This window comes from Coturnix japonica, chromosome 5, assembly GCF_001577835.2.
Source record: "Coturnix japonica isolate 7356 chromosome 5, Coturnix japonica 2.1, whole genome shotgun sequence".
Taxonomy (NCBI): Eukaryota; Metazoa; Chordata; class Aves; order Galliformes; family Phasianidae; genus Coturnix; species Coturnix japonica.
Window position 1 is genome coordinate 30,255,772 of NC_029520.1, and position 16,538 is coordinate 30,272,309.

General features: G+C 35.3%; 1 protein-coding gene across 2 annotated transcripts in view; it reads right to left on the reverse strand.

Moving 5' to 3' along the window:
- The window catches only part of AKAP6 (A-kinase anchoring protein 6), a 259,761-nt gene that overhangs the window by 84,651 nt on the left and 158,572 nt on the right, over window positions 1-16,538 (reverse strand). The window lies entirely within an intron of this gene.

The window sequence follows — 16,538 nt, forward strand, 5'->3', positions numbered from 1 at the left end:
AACAAATATTTATCATAGGCTTCAACATTTATCTGTTTAATGCTTTGCCTGTGCTTCATAATTAATGAAAACCATGTTAAGTATTTTTGTTTTGAGCAGCAAGTGTAAGCAAAACAAAAGAAACCAGCTATAGTCACTTTCTGCTTTCCCCTTACTGGCATCCACTGATTACTCAGAAATTGTTACTGCAAAGATGAAGGCAGTAAGTTAGGGCAGATTCTGTGCCTGACCAGAAGAATGTTGAATAATATTTGGAATCATAACCTATTGAAAAGGCACTTTATTTAGTGCAGCTGTAGTGATCAGTTTGATTCTGGGGCTCAGAGAACCAGATGATAAGATGAAATCTGCTGTGCGCCACAATTGCCCCTAGGAAAAAGGAAACAAACAGAGGATAGAGCAAGTTCAAGAGCACTTTGGGACCAATCTGCTATTGTTTTCTTTTAATATGCCTCTCTGAAAGAAAAACACATTACAGATTCTGATGATGTTTCAAAATCTGCTACTTCTGCATAACTACACACTCATTTCTATTAGGAAAATGCCTGCTTAGCTATTTGGTACTATGGCAAGCAAATGTAACAAATGGAGGAAATTCTGTGCAAGGACTCTTGCATTTTCTACTGCAGCAGGCAGAGAAGTGAAGAGTTTGCTTGGTTGCTGACAGCACGGCAGAGTTACCAGGCTATGGAATGGCAGCTGTACACAGACAAAAGAGGGAAAGCATCGAAGAATTGAAATGCACAAAACCCAGACCAAAGAAAAATGTTGGCAAGTGAAGGGAAGTAGGCACTTATAAAGTGGCAGTGGAGAATGTCCAAAAGAGGGTTTGGATATCTTTTTGAACATGTCATAATATGTTCTGCACATTTGCTTATGCCTTTCTTTAGCATTGATGAAGTTTTTCCTAAGTAACGATATACCTGATTTGAAAATTCCATTTCATTTACAAATTTATCTTTCTTATGCTTAACTGCTTTATCTCCCAGTGAAAATACAGGATGGAAAGAGAAAGTAAGCATCTGGAGATAAATGAATGAGTAACCACTATTTCATCAGCGTTACGAGGCCATATTGTACTGAAGATTCTGAACTCCTTTAAAATCATACACTGTGAATTCTGAATAGACGTTTTTCCCCAGTTCTTGTAGCTCAGGATTATGATCCCTTTATAAATCAATTATCTTTGTTTTAGAACCCACTTGATGTCTTCCGCTATTGCGAATACTTACAGCAACTCTACTGCTGCAGTGTACAGTTTCAGATTAAACTCTGATTTCTTTTCAGTATAAGTTCATGCTTAAGCATTTCTTCGTACATTCTATTGTTAGCAACTGAAAATCCAAAAGAACCTTTGAAGAACTCAAGTAGCTATTGATCAGCTTAAGTCTCAAAAAACATTCTACATTCTGCAGAAGCCGAACAAGCAAAAAGCACAATTTAGAAAATAGTACATAGCACATGTAAGAAATTTGCTGCAGTTTCTTTTCATCTAAAAATGTTTCATAATAATGAAGGAACAGTTCTGAAGTATTCTGGCACAATGCAGTAGCACCCTAATTAATTGCTAGCCAAATACAGAATAGTTGCTACCCTCCAGTTTATTTTAAGTCCATTTTCAGATTGCCCTACAAACATTTCTGTGTGACTTAAGCAAAATCTGAAAACTCAAGTCTCTATCACAATCACATTGCTATGGATGTAGATTTCTAGCACGCTAAGATACGCATCGTTCCAAATACACATAATCAAAATTAGAGGGGAGGCAATCATTCATTTGCTTTTAATATCCTAAAGCAGAAGTGGAAGTGAGAGTTGAGAGACTGACCATGGGGGGAAATAAATAAATAAATAAACAAGGAATGATGCACAGCTGTTTTGTACTTCATGGTTTCATGGTCTTATTCCAAGTGATTGTTTCTACAACAAAGATGTAACCACAAAGATGACAAACACAAACTCTCTAGCAGTCACTGTCCTACCAAGAAGGAATTAATTTACAATATTCAGTTGTAAATTAAACTGAGATATTTCCTATAATCAAATGTCACAATGCTCTGATATTCCTGAGACTTGAGAATCTCATCTCTCAACATAACTATGAATAAATAATAGTTTCTGTGAGAAAACTGAAATTTTTGTACAATTGTGCCAAATATTCATATTTAGTGATGGGTTAATAACTGTAAATATTTTCAAGACTATCTTCAAGGGGCTCATTTCTTTAAAAATGCAGGAGCTTATAAATAAACTGAGGGAGTCTGTTCCTTAGAATTCCTTAGGACTGGCTTTGCATGACAGCACAGAATGTCCTTTACCATACAGTTCACTACATAACACAAAAGGGGTAATCAGAGGCAATACCAATCAATGAAAATACATTGTATTTCTTGTTAGACCTACATGTTAGAATGACCTTATTCTAAAGTGGAGAAAGACAAGACATGGGATAATGGCTTATACCCTGGGAGGAAGGAGACTGAAAGGATACATATAGTGTGTCAAATGAGAGACTTAACGTTTACACAAATAGAAACTGGAGAGAAGAATTCAGAATTGTGTTGTTATGCTGTAAACCATTTTCATATTGAGATGTGCTAGAATAAATATCTCTGAAATGGTATTTTCAAACACTATTTCCTGGGAATCACAAGTTTTTTATTATTAACTGCATTGTTGTAGGCAAACTATTTTGTGTTATATAATTATACTATATGCAGTTGACTTGGCATTACAAGGTTCCCGTATCTTGCATTACCCCTTCTAAACAATACTTTCATAAAGCTATATCATTTGCACACAATGATATAGCTTTAGACAGCAATTACTCTAGAATTATATATAAATACAGACTTAATTTCTCCGCCATTAGTTGATCTTAAGATAAAGAAAAATACTTTATTTTAAAGCGCACATTCCATCTTTCACCAAAAGGTGAGGTGGTCAGATGACATTCTGTAGCATGTAGACTTAAAATGTTTGTTTATATGTATATTTTACAGAAAAACCTCAGATGCAACTGTCTAAAAGGATGTACACATCCCAGTTGAACACACTTCATATTCTTAATATCCATAGACAGAATTAGAAGTAATGTCTTACTAGAAATAAGTTGATTACAGTAGCAGTTACATGGTAGTATCTGCATTTAAGCTTCCCTCCCCCCCCACCTGATCCCCCCCAACCCCCCCGTTTTCTGTCTCATTATTCAGACTATCTGCCCACATTATAAATTTGTAGACAAGGTATAGTCACAGAACATGAAACAGACTGTCTCTGATGCAGCTACTGAATAAAATGATTTCAAGTACAGAGCCCAAGATATCTCCCACAGAGATACAACTGACAGAAAGAGTTCTTTGCCAGGCAAGAATCTGACCAAAGACAGTACAGACCATCCACCATCCACCACTCCAACTGCGCAATGAGATAGCACATCCTCTATTGCTGAAAACACATCGGGTAGAAGCAGGACTTACAAGTCACCTAGGTAATTTAAATGACATTGTGTAACAAATATTTGTTTGTTTGTTCAGGTTTTTCTTTTTTCTTCCCCTCCCCTCCACCCCCCATATCTTCCTCCACAAAATTTAAATAGTGACCTTGCTGCAGTTTATTTCTTCCTTAGTGTACTACCCTTTCTGCTTTTGGTTTTCCTAACTTTCACATCCTTCATTTGCACACTCTCTTATGGACTGAAATCAGATTAAAAAATAATCCTATATTGTGAGATGTGTTTATGAAAGCTGAACATCTGATAGTCCAATTACAAAGGACACGTTGCATTTTGATCATGCAGGAAATTAATTCTGCTAATCAGGGCATGCATGTTATCAGTTAAAGTCTTAGCAAAGTGTTTTTATCATAATAAATCTAAGAAATGCTTTTATATCTGTAATAACTTCATCGCAATATTTTTCAGTGTGCTAAAATTGAAATTTCAACAATATGAAACCTCCACATGGAAAAGAAAACAACAAAATTACAAGGCAACAATGTTCTTACTTATCAAAGTACTTAAACTCCTTGTGGAACTTAAACACCAGCAGTAACATTACTGTGAATTTTATGCCTGTCCACAGGAGGTATAAGATGAAATTTTAGACTAGGGCTGTGTTACAGGAAGGCAGGACTGCTTTCTCAGGCAGCTCCTAAAGACATCAGAAATAACATCAAGGGGGGGGAAAAAAAAAAAAAAAGCAGCAATACAGTTGTCACAGGGTTTCCTGTGCCTTTCAGAAGTAGAGTTTTGTTTTTGCTGTTTTGTTAAAGAGGGTAAGAACATGACCTGTGACTTCAAGACTGTGGACTGCAAACTCAAATCAGTAACATGGCCTCAGAAGCATTGTCTGACCAAATCCATGGAGGTGTCCAGATCACACTGCTAATTTCAAATCTGGTCCTCTGGTGTCTAATTCCTGGCTGCCCCCTGCCTTTGGTTCTGTTCAGTATAAAACTAAATACACTACAGGAGTGTGGCATGTCTTGCGGTTCAAGCAGATCTCGGTTGTTGATCCAAAGTAGTTTCTTTTGTCATAAATACCCAAAAGCATTAAAGGAAAGTATGAAAGCAATAATATCTCCTGAGACTTCCAGGGCTGTGAATAGTTTCTGACAATAGCATCCCAAAATTGTAAATAAAAAAAGTCCTAGTAAGAATGAAAACTGAACAATTGATATCATCTTTTAGTATTTTTTTTTTTTGTTTTTTTGTTTTGCAGGTTTGCATCTCAAGGATAGAAGAGGAGCTTGCAGTGGTCAGGCACCAGTTGGAGAATATGTTTGCTCTAACAAGGAAGCTCATACAGAGGGTTGGGATGACAGAATAATTCTTGCTAAGAAACAGCAAGATACCAATTAACAAGGACTCAGATCCATCTGAAGACATCAATACAATGGTTAGAGTACATTTCATCAAAACTGCCATATGCTTTCCAGCCTTGTTCAGTGACACCAGCCAGATCGCCACCAGAATCAGAAGACCCCAGCAGTCCCAGTCCTACAAAACATGTTAAAGTTGCCCTACTTTAATAACAATTTATCAATACAACATTCAGCTTTGATTTGATTTTCATTTATTTATTTATTTATTTATTTATTTCCAGCCCAGTGTATCAACAATTTGCTGGGGGTGGGAGGGAGGTCAGAACACAGAAATGCTATGTTTAACATTAAGGTGAACGCTTTCCCAGGTCAGCCTCAAGACCCCCAGGTAGAAAGGAAGTGCAAAGACTAATCAGGTGCTGAAAGTATTTCCTCAGTGTGCTAAAACTGTACATTTAATCTTACTTAATTAAAACCTCCATTACTTGCACAGTCTTCCCAGTCTCTCTGTTAACGCTTTTTGAACAATGAAGTGGCTTAAAATGAAATAATGAAGAATGTGCACTAATATTTCTAATTCTCCCCTAACAGGCTGAGTACCAAACCACATGTGAAGGCCATACATGTAACTAGGTCAGTAGGCCTGGGCACTCAAAAGGGCAACTCTTAAGGTTGAATACACAAAAGTTCAAAATTCCAGACAGTAAACACATGCAGGATAAACTCAAGAGCACTCATGAATTTTCCTCTGCCCTCAGCCTCACAGTGATGGGCTCATGGGTCATTTCTAAAAATACTGAGAAAAGGTTCTTGTGAAACCAAAACCTCCTAGGGAAAATCAGGCAGCACACCACAGGAAGGCACAACTGAGCTCACGTCAGAAACATTATGGCCTTTTTCTTTGCAATTTTTCACAGAGATCTACTTTGTGCACATTTTGGAGGAATCTTTTCTTTCTGTTGGGAGCTTTGCTGACTACAGTGAAGAGAATTCCAATTAACAATTTGTAGGAAGTGGCTTACGAGATATTTGAAATTACAGCATAAGTTCACCACTTATTATGGAAAAAAAAGAAAAAAAAAAGGTAATTATTTTTTTAAACTTACAGTGCATAAACTTTGACAACAAACATTAGCTTGTAATTACAAAGGCAGCTCCAAAAGTAACACCTTCTGTTTCACTGTTTCATTATATCAGAGGTGGGTAATGTTGGCAGTAGAAGTTGAACCTTCTGGCCAATATTTTGATACATTTTGTTGCTGTACAACAGATGACAGCAGAGGGGTAGTCTGACAAAATGGCAACTGACCTGGAAACATGACGTATGTAACTGAATTTCTCCATGAGGAAAACAAAATAAATGGCAACCAGTAACACTCGTCTACACTTGCTGAGCATTTACGGAGACCAAACAGTGTGAGCACACAAAGGTGGTGGCTGGTGAGTTTCAGCAGTGACAACGGGTCATCTCTGCTGGCACAGATTTCTATGAGCGTGGCATGAGGGCTTTTGTTCATTGCTGGCAAAAATGAATAACTAATGGTGGTGACTGTACAAAATAAATAAATAAATACCATTTTGTATCTGAGAATCTGCTCTATCAACTAGTGCTATTGTGTTCTTTGTATCTATAGTAGTTTCCATGGAAATAAATAGGAAGTCTTACTTTTGAAGCAAACTGTGTACATTTACCATACTGTTATATTTTTCCAGTTTTATGTTTTGACATTTGATAATGAACTGAGATTTTTGCACATTTCTCTTTCTCATCATGCTGAAAGAAACCTATGTAAAATGCACTAATGAGTAGTAAAATGATGCCGTATTAGAGGAAAGACGTTATACTGCATCATTTGTGAGCATATTACATGGTAATGAAATTATTTTAAGTACTGCCTTAACATTCTGAAATTTTTTCAAGTAGTTGCATTTTAAACTTTTACGTGCTTGACAAATGTTTGGAATGATTAATTTGGTAAATATGAAACATTTTTTAACAACTTGTCCCACTATTTCCTGTGCACGGCAACACAAAACTGAAGAAATTTCAAGCTAAATTCTCCCTTTCTCCTTTTGACTCAAGATTTTGAGTCAAACAATTAAAAGTCCAAACTCATACACAGACTGCACCTTGAAGACTGTCACTGAACATTCATCTGACTTGCTCAGAAACTGAAGGGGATTATCTCATTGTCTAGGATATACTCCTATTCAGTGTTTTACTATCCCTAGAGAGGGAATGTTTTCTAACTATATATATAAAAAAAATAAATCACATTTTCTCCTTTTACTAGGAGGAATAATATTTTTCTGACTTTTTAATGCATTCAGCCACTAACAATGAAAAATTGAGCACACAAAAGCAGGACTTTCTTCTCCCTTCAAGATTAGGAAAGACCACCAGACTATGAAAATGAATAAAATCTACATACTTAAGATACTTAACAAAAACCATAAAATACAGACTTATTACTTTTCTGATTATTTTTTTAATAAAATAAAAAAATAAAAAAAAAAAACAACACAAAAACACGACTAGTAAAGACTGGACCTTACTGTAGCAACAGCAGATTATATAGCTTAATGTATCGATTCATGCAGTCACCTTTCCATATATGAAAAGCATACACAGACTGCTGCTCCTTTGAGCTTATTTATGATCCTTAGATTAGAAGCCTCTGGAAGCACCTGACACCTACTGAAGTAGAAGGAACTGTAAAAAGATAACTGTTTTAAACATAAAATATTTGTATTGCTGAGAGGTCAGCTTTGCCACTACTGACTACATTGCAATTTGCATATTATTAAAGCATTACCCATAACATTTGTAAAATTTAATTTTAAAGCTATGTTGTTAAAGATGTTTGCTGAATTGTAAGCACCTGGGACGTCTGGGAAATATATTAACACTTTGATAGTTACAGGATTTTAGCCTCATTTTGCTTTCTCTTCAACACTCTCCACCACCCAAACATGCACATACTATTCTCTTCTTCTGCTTTACAACAATGAATCTTATTTTAGTGCAAGCTGAGTCACTTTTAAAGAATACTGCAACAGTATATTAATGATGATAAAAGTACTGAAAATAAAAGAGCAAGTTGTGTTTGTTAAAAATGAAACTAACATTTATTTACTTTTGCTGGGGTCTGAGATTCAGTAAGAATCCTGTAGATTAGAGATGATGTTTATGATTTTCTATTTCACTCTAATACAGACCTTCTCATTAAATCAGAGAGCTCAGTAATCACAGTCATCAAGTTAGTGCTTTAGTGCTGCATTCACATTCTTTTCCCCTGGAATTCCTCCCTCCTTTCCCCACTCCCTCTACCAAGATCTTTATTTACTCCCTGGCAGAAACTATGAAATTAAAGATGCGTAATGTGAAGATACAATCTCTGCTTCCTTTGCCCTGCCAGACTAGCACTTCACTCTAAAATACACTTACTCTGGGAAGTACTGACATTAACTCAGTTGCTGTAGCGAATGAACCACAGCTTGCCTTTGAAGTTTATTGAAAAGTTGTCTAGATGATAACAGAAAGGATGGAGTAAAGCAGGAACAACAAGAATTGCTTTACATACTAATAACAACAATTTAGTTATCAAAACAGTACAGAACAAGCACGCCTTTATACAATCTCTAAAAAATTTAGCTTCCTAGGGTTCTAATAGGCTTTTCCTGTGGCTCAGGAATGCACGGTAGCACTCAGCCCAGTGCCTGTATCCTTATTTCAAAGAGAATCATTCAAACCGACATCCACCCTGTCAAGAATCTCGACTTTGAGCTGCTAATGCAGAATAAAAATCAATATAAATTTTGATCATTTGATGAATATTTACTTCTCTCCTTGGAGCGTGGGGATTTAGAATTGAAAACTGCTGAATCAAGTCATTTTATTTTTTTTTGTGTTTGTGCCAACGCCAATTTACTACCCTCCTGAAAGTTCCTGAACAAGATGTCTCATGTGGCATACATGTTGGTTTTTTCTGTCAATCATAACTGTGCCAGTAGGGAACCATAAACACTTTCCTTTCATACTGTTAGTTCCCCAAAAAGAAGTATTTTGATTTCTTACTGGAAAAGGTAAACTTGCCTTATTCAGACATACTGTAGAATGCTTATGTCTGTCTTCCTACGATGGCTGCTGCACCTAATTTGATACTAGGTATTAGGTATTTTTTTTCAGCATCAGTTGCTTCCTACAAAGACACATTTCATGTAAAGGAATCACTGCAAACAAAGCTTACTAACATAAAACAGATAGAGATCTACACTGACATTATCAGTTTTTCTATATATTTTCTGAAAAACAGCATGGAAATTCTAAGCAGTATAATTTGCACCAAATGTTTGTGTAAATGAAGATAGCAGGAGATAAATAGATGCCACAAGTTTGCAATTAAGATACAAGTCTAGTTTGCATTTAATCTTAAAAAGAAATGTACCTTAAATCTTAATAAAATGAGCTTCTAAAAAAAATACAAACAAACAAACAAAACAAAACCTGTGTATTTAAATCCCCTATTTTTTCCATTGTGAGTTTTGGGGAAGAAGAGGGGGAGGGGTGGCAGGAAAAAAAAAAAAAAAAAAAAAAGGAGAAATGATGCTTTAAAATCTGGAAGAAAAAGAAAGGGGGAAAAAAAAAAGGAAAGAAAAAGAAAAACCAAGATTAGTTTAAGAACTGTAAACGCAAGCAATTTTCATCTTGCAAACTTTTTTTTTTTTTAATGTTACTCAGTGGCAGACGGGTTTTATCTTAAGGAGCAATTTTGTTGGTCTCTTATAAATTAAATAAAAGTGGCAGCAGCTGTCTTTTGGAAGGCTGATATAGGCTTGTATAGTCATATGATATTATGTAGACAGATGTTTTAAATAAAATAAAATATTTAGATTGTTAGATACCTTGCTAGATACAAAGACAATTATAGGATGTCTTTGTTAAATTAAATTTCTCATTCTTCTGAGAAGAAAAAAAAAGGAGAATTGTCCTGGAAACTGTACCAACAGGAAATGATCCTATATCTAAAACAGCTGGAGACTGTAACTAATATAAATTTACTTGAAAATAAAAATGCAGCATGCCTCTGGAGACAGGCAGCAACATGCAGTAAAAACAGATGTAATAAAATTATTTTTTAAAACTTTGGTTTATATATGCATACAAAATATTAAGATATGATGCACTCAAATAGAGGGACTATTCAGGGCTAAGAGGAAGTAAGAGAACAGTCAAACCCCTACATACAAGCGATAAGTCTTTTCTAATAATAAAAATGTGGGGTTTTTAATTGTTAAATTCTGCATATTTACAGAAGCATATTAAACATATTACTTTGACAAGGATTCTAATAGTAGAACACTATTACATTACCAAGACAATTTAGTGGCCACCTTTTACTTCAGCACCATAGGGTAAATTTTTATTTAAATTTACTGTCCCTGTGTCAGACTTCCAAAAGTAACTTCAAAAGCTATGCTAATAACAAGTACTCTATTTTTATTTTTATTTTTTTTTTTTTTTTTTTTAGATACTATACCTAAGAAAGTATTCCATAAAAGAAAAACAGAATTTTGGCAGAGCAAAGACTGCACAACTGAGTCTTATGATTCAAGAGACTTATGTCTAGGTCTATGTAATGCACCCCAGCCAACTTGTTCCTGACATTTTTGTTGAAAACACTGCAGAATAATAGACTGCATCCAATTCTATGCAGTTAGAGTTGTTTTACTCTCCTCAAGACCTCCATTACAAACTCACCATGACTCTGGGCCCAAACCTGCTCTGCTTATTCAGACACAGCATGAATGTCCTGACTTACTTATAAAGCAAACATTAAGGGAGTATCTGCAATAAAATGTATGAATAAGCACTTCATATACGTACCTTTCACATCACTGATGATACTACTTTATTCCAGTTTGCATAACCTCCTTTTTCACAATAAAACGGTACTACAGAATCACATTGTTTGGGGTGTTTTTTTTTCCTTATGTAATAGCACTTCATAATCTTAACTTTTTTTTTTTCTTTCATAGATAATAAAAATACCCCCCTTAAAAAAAATAGTGAAACTACTATATTACCATTTACAACAAGCAAGGTGAATTGTGTTAAAAATTCCTCTCAGAAAGATTTAAGTTGGATTGCTTTCATTTTTTTTCCAATATACTTAATTGGCTAAGTGCCTTTGGGCCAACTAATACCCAGAGAGACCTAAACTCAGTAAATCTTGTAAATACAATGATTTCAACAGATTTTCTTCAAAGACTTGATCATTACATAAGATACTGCTGGTTTGGCACTGTACTATTTCTCACTTAGAACATACATGAAATTATGAACTTAGAAAATCTATTCTTACAGAATTCTTTGCTAAAAACAGCCCAATAAGCAGAAGAAATTTGGATATATTTACTTTCATTTAGACAGAAATTTCTGTGCATACGAACAAATGCTTTAATTTCAAAAGGAAAAGGAGTCAGGTCTGAAGCAGACTGAGAATTACAAAATCACACCTTTCAAGATGCAAAGATGCAAATATGACATGTGTGTATAATAAATGACTGTATAATTGCATAGTGTTGGGTTTTCCCTTCAGATAATATTAGGAAGTCTAATAGAAATGACAATAACACACCACAGTATAAAGTAGAATCCTAGGCATTCAAATCCCAATGAACACTGATCTGTATCCAGCAGTAAAATGTGTGATTTCTAAACCATGTAATGACTTTACAACATGAGGATGTCTCCTTAGAAGTTAAAGGAACAACAAAAATCTCAACATTTTGATTAATCCAGAACTACAAGAGGTAATATTCTGAACAGTCAAAGGTTATTAAAATATTTTAAAACAAAGTTTCCAATACATTTTGGTAAAAGAGTTTAATTCAAACTACACAAATTCTATGAAAGCAGATTAACACTTGGAAGGCTATCTGCTTTTTTAGGGCACTGACTGAAGTGAAAGTGTTAAGGCTGTGTACTACAGCAAAATTTTACAGCTTTTAATAGACACAATGTGTGCCTTATACAGGTAGTCACGCGGTGTAATGCGATGGTCTAATGCCTAAGAACAGTTTTCAGCAGGAAAATACATAGATGCAGCTGAGAGATCCTGATAATATAGATCAGGCTAAGAGCTAACTTTGTGTTCCAGTTTCCCTTTGCCAAGCACGACTGAAAAATCAATTTCATTGCAGCCGTTTTTCATAGAGGCCACACAGAAACTACTCTTGGAGATACTGCTGCATTACATGTATGAAAAAGTTTGGATCCTACCACTGAACCTCACATTCATTCTTCAACAGTGCGTACAAAGCTGTAAAACTTACCATGCTTTTGAACTTAGTTTCATTATAACTGAACCATCAATATTTTACTAGAGCAGGTTTAGATCAGAAGTTCAGTGTGGAGCCATCAGCAGTAATTATCACAGAAAGTCATATGGTTGCAGGACATTATGGTCTTGTTTATGGAGCTTAGGTAGGATTTCCAATCAGCATGATTGCATCTATTTCTAGTGCTTTGTTAATCGCTTCCTGAAGCTGCTCATTAAAAGCTCCTATGTCAACACATAACACCGTGGTGACTGAAACAGAGATTGGGAATACAATCACATCTCTTAGCTTTGCTGAGAAGTAACATTGTTCCCCTTATCACAAACGCTGCTTTCCCATTTGACAAAAAGCCTTACCATGTCATGGAAAAGTGGTCATTTATTTTAGAGGAACAAGCTGAATCTTCACCATTAAACACAGGATGATGTTTACTCACATTCAGTGTTTCTCTCCTTCAGCAACAGCATTACAGTGAGATGCAAGTACAGAAATTTAGCATCTCTCTTACAACAACCACTGAAATGATGTCAGTCCCTGACAATAATCCCTTACCAATACCATAGTATTTACCTACCAACCAACTGTGAAAGCATTCATAGCTAGAGTCAATAATTGAACCAAGCAATTCCACTATGCTCATGTGATTGGTGATATTATCCCTTTAAGTGTGTTATTTAAGTTTGCAATGCAGTTAATTGAAACCCTACTAGATGCAAATCAAAAGTTTCAGCCTTAATTGAGATATTTTGAAAATTGAACCCATTGCTTCAGGCAGGTGCTACATGAGATTCCATTAATATAGGTAATTAACATTAGCCTCTGCTTTAATTAACATGCACACTTTAATTAGTAAAGCATTAACCAACATTTAAAAATCTGATCTTCATGCATCACAAAAACTGCAAAGTTATGACTATGTTATATTTTTTCCAAGACTATAAATCATACAACATAGATTTTTTTCATTAAATATATCACAATGCATTAAAAGAAAAAAAAAAAAAAAAAGTACATATACACTTATCTACTTTGTTTGGAATATTTGTTTGAAAAATACTTCAAAATTCATCTAAAATGTGTACAAATGTATATTATATGTTTGTATGCAAGTACATCTGAATAGCTGACTTAGGAAAGAAGACAGCTTGGTTGTAATCAGATACATTGCTCAGGACAGCTTTTCTTCAGCTGGTATTTTAAAAATAAGTGCCCTATTGGAAGTTCTAGCTTTGTTTCCCATCATGCTTGCTTTATTTAGCATATAACAACATAATGCTGCTCTCTGCATCTGCAAACATGAACTGAATGCCTTCTTGAGTTTGCACAGACCCTTAGATATCCTCAAGAACTAGCCTCATCCTCTGAAACTTCTTGTTCTACTATATTGCAGATCCCACTGCTGGGTATCATCACATCTGTGAATTCAAGTCAACAGGAAGCTGTGGTGAAATAACTGGGTTCGGTCAACATAAGCCTTTCTACATGGGAGGTCCCAGTTGTTGGTGTTCAACTAATGTCCTTCTGGAGCTTCTACAAGTGCAGTTACACTTAAGCATTCAAACCAAACACAGAGTATTTCTCTGACACAATGTCTTTATTACTCTGGTTACTATCCATCTGATTTTTAAATTCTTATTTAGAAGTATAGCATGCTCCCAGACATATCTAGCATACAGAACTCTGCACAAGCTTGTGAGATTAAATGGTTCAGAGCTTCAGTTTCAAAATCCTTCATTAAATAAAATTTAACCTCAATATCTTTCAAAATACATTTCCAAACAATGCAAAGATAGCTTCATCTTCCTAATCCTTCCCTCCTGCTATGAATCACCCACCTGATCCTGACAGCTTTGCTTTAAATATGTTAAGTTCCATTTCTATAGCTTCATTATTACCACAAAGAAGATTTCTTAACCACTCACTTTTAGATTTCCTGTGTTTCATTGTCAGTACGTAAAGGTGGAACATGTATTAATTACTGTTCTATAATTTTCATAATAAGATTTTGAATGTGATGGCTTGAATAATAGAGTAAGCTGAAATCTAGTCCTGTTTCTACAATTCTTCCACGTTCCAAACCTCCACTGCATTTGGCAGTGAAAGAATGGACAATCCTAAAGGACTATATACTGTATTCAGATTGCATCCAAATATCTGCAGATCTCAAAGACAGCATGCACATGCACAGAGAAAAGAATATGCCCTTCAGTTAGAATTTCTGAAGATTCCCGAACAACCACATCAATGTGAATTCAGTCTTTTGCTTATTTCTCCTAGTAAAATGAGAAATAATTTTCTGAAAATAAGCACAAAGAGAAAACTGAGTTCACTCAATCAAATTTAAGCACTTTTCATCCATGGGAGTAAATTCTACATTATGTTTCATATTCCTAAGACACAGACACGGCCCTCATACATAAGACTACCCAGACACTGAATGTATGATGCTTCTAGCTAAAATGCCAGATCCTTTTGGTGCAATTTGACAGATTTTGTAGGGGTACTAGAGGACATTTTGCAGAGTTTTGAGAGTTCACTATAAAATTAAGAGTATTTCCACTGAAATAATGCTTTACTGAATATTTTATCTAACATGTATTTGAATTCACCATACTTTTAATCCTGCAAAACATCACAAAGAGTCAAATCTGTCCTGTTTTCCATCTGAGTAACACACAGAGGCCAGGAAACTATTGCTTCTGCAGAACAATTTTGACAATACAAAGTCTTAAGTCTGACCACATAAATATTTTGTCATTCACTTTTCTTGTATTTAAGTAATATTTTTCTTTGCAAACAAAGAAAGAGGAATAGAATATATGAGGAAAGTGCTTAGAAATAGTCTAGTCTAAACAACATCTCAGGAATTAAGATGCCTCATCATGAGGTGGAAAACCAGTAGCGTATCAATCACACAATGGTTCAGGAAACATAGAAACCCTTGGCCTACTGGAAACTCAGCAGAACATGCCATAACACTGCAAAAGGCCATCTCATCTGTACATAATCATCAGAAAACCATCCTCAAGTCTCCTGTGCAACACAATGAAATAGCTCATTCTACCTAGCCTTTTTCCAGAGGAATTCTACCTCTTGCTAGGCTATGGGAACAACAGAAGAATATAGTGAGAAACTAGTTTTCATTACTGAAACCATCTGCAATGTTGTCAGGTTTCGGCAACAAAGACTTTTTGATTGCTCTCTCAGTTGGCTGTATTACTATGCATGAGGGTGAAGTTACGATGAAAGATTTCACAGAATATTCTTTGCTAGTTCTGATACCACATAGTTAAAAGAAGCATGCTTCCCTTATAATGTCAAAACAAAATAACTAGACCAAAAAATCTACTAAATTTAAACTAGTTCTTCATTCATATATGCAATCATTTCAAGGTTTCCTTATGCAAAAGTCTCCAAATTCTTATTGAGAAACATACAGCTTAAGATAGCCCCAGCATAGTGAAAGACTTACATAGCATACAATAACACATAGAAGCAATTCTGAAGTCATTAGTTTCAACATAGGAAAATCAACACAAAGTGGTCAGAATAATAGGTATGATGTGCTTTTTCACTAGACTGACTCTTCACTTGTAAAAGTTTCAAGAAAAGAATTATAAATACACAGGGAAAAATGTTACACTATAACATGATGGAAAAAACAGTAGTGACAGCAGAGTAGTAAGGATCTCAGCTGCAGTAAGCGAAGACTTGTCCCAAATGCAACAGTCATGAACACAGAAACAAACAAAAGCAACTGTTTACCTTTAAAAGGTCTTAGGTACATAAGGATCTCCATCAAGATACCTTTTACCTCCACTTCCAGCCCTTATGTGAGGTTTGGGAAGGGGTGGATCCTGGCTCTACCTCTTCCAGGCACTCAGGTGCATTACACGCAGCTGAGCTCCCCTGGGTTGGCGCTGCCTTCCCACCAGGTGCTTGATCACTGTTTCAAGCTGTGACTTAGCATTTCTGCTACAGAAGTGTACTACACTCAAAACATTTTACAAGGTGGAGTTCTGGTTTGCTTTTCCAGTACCTTCAATATAATAGGCTAAACCTAGAAAATTTAGGCTGAGTTATATTCTGTCAAAGTCAAAAGTTTTCTTACTTTCTGATACCAACAAAACATTCTCTTTCAAATAATTTGACAGAAAAAGTATATGAATTCATAATTTCAAAGATTCATGCTAATAATGTTATATTTTTAAGAGAAAGTATGCATACTGTAGCTGTAAATTTCATGATACAGAGAATACAAACAAGGAAGCAGTTAAAGGAAAAGCTGAATTTCACTGCTCTAAGAATGTCTCTTCTATTAAGAGGAAAGCAGAGAACAGCCTAAGGTTTGGCTAATAACTTCTGCTGGA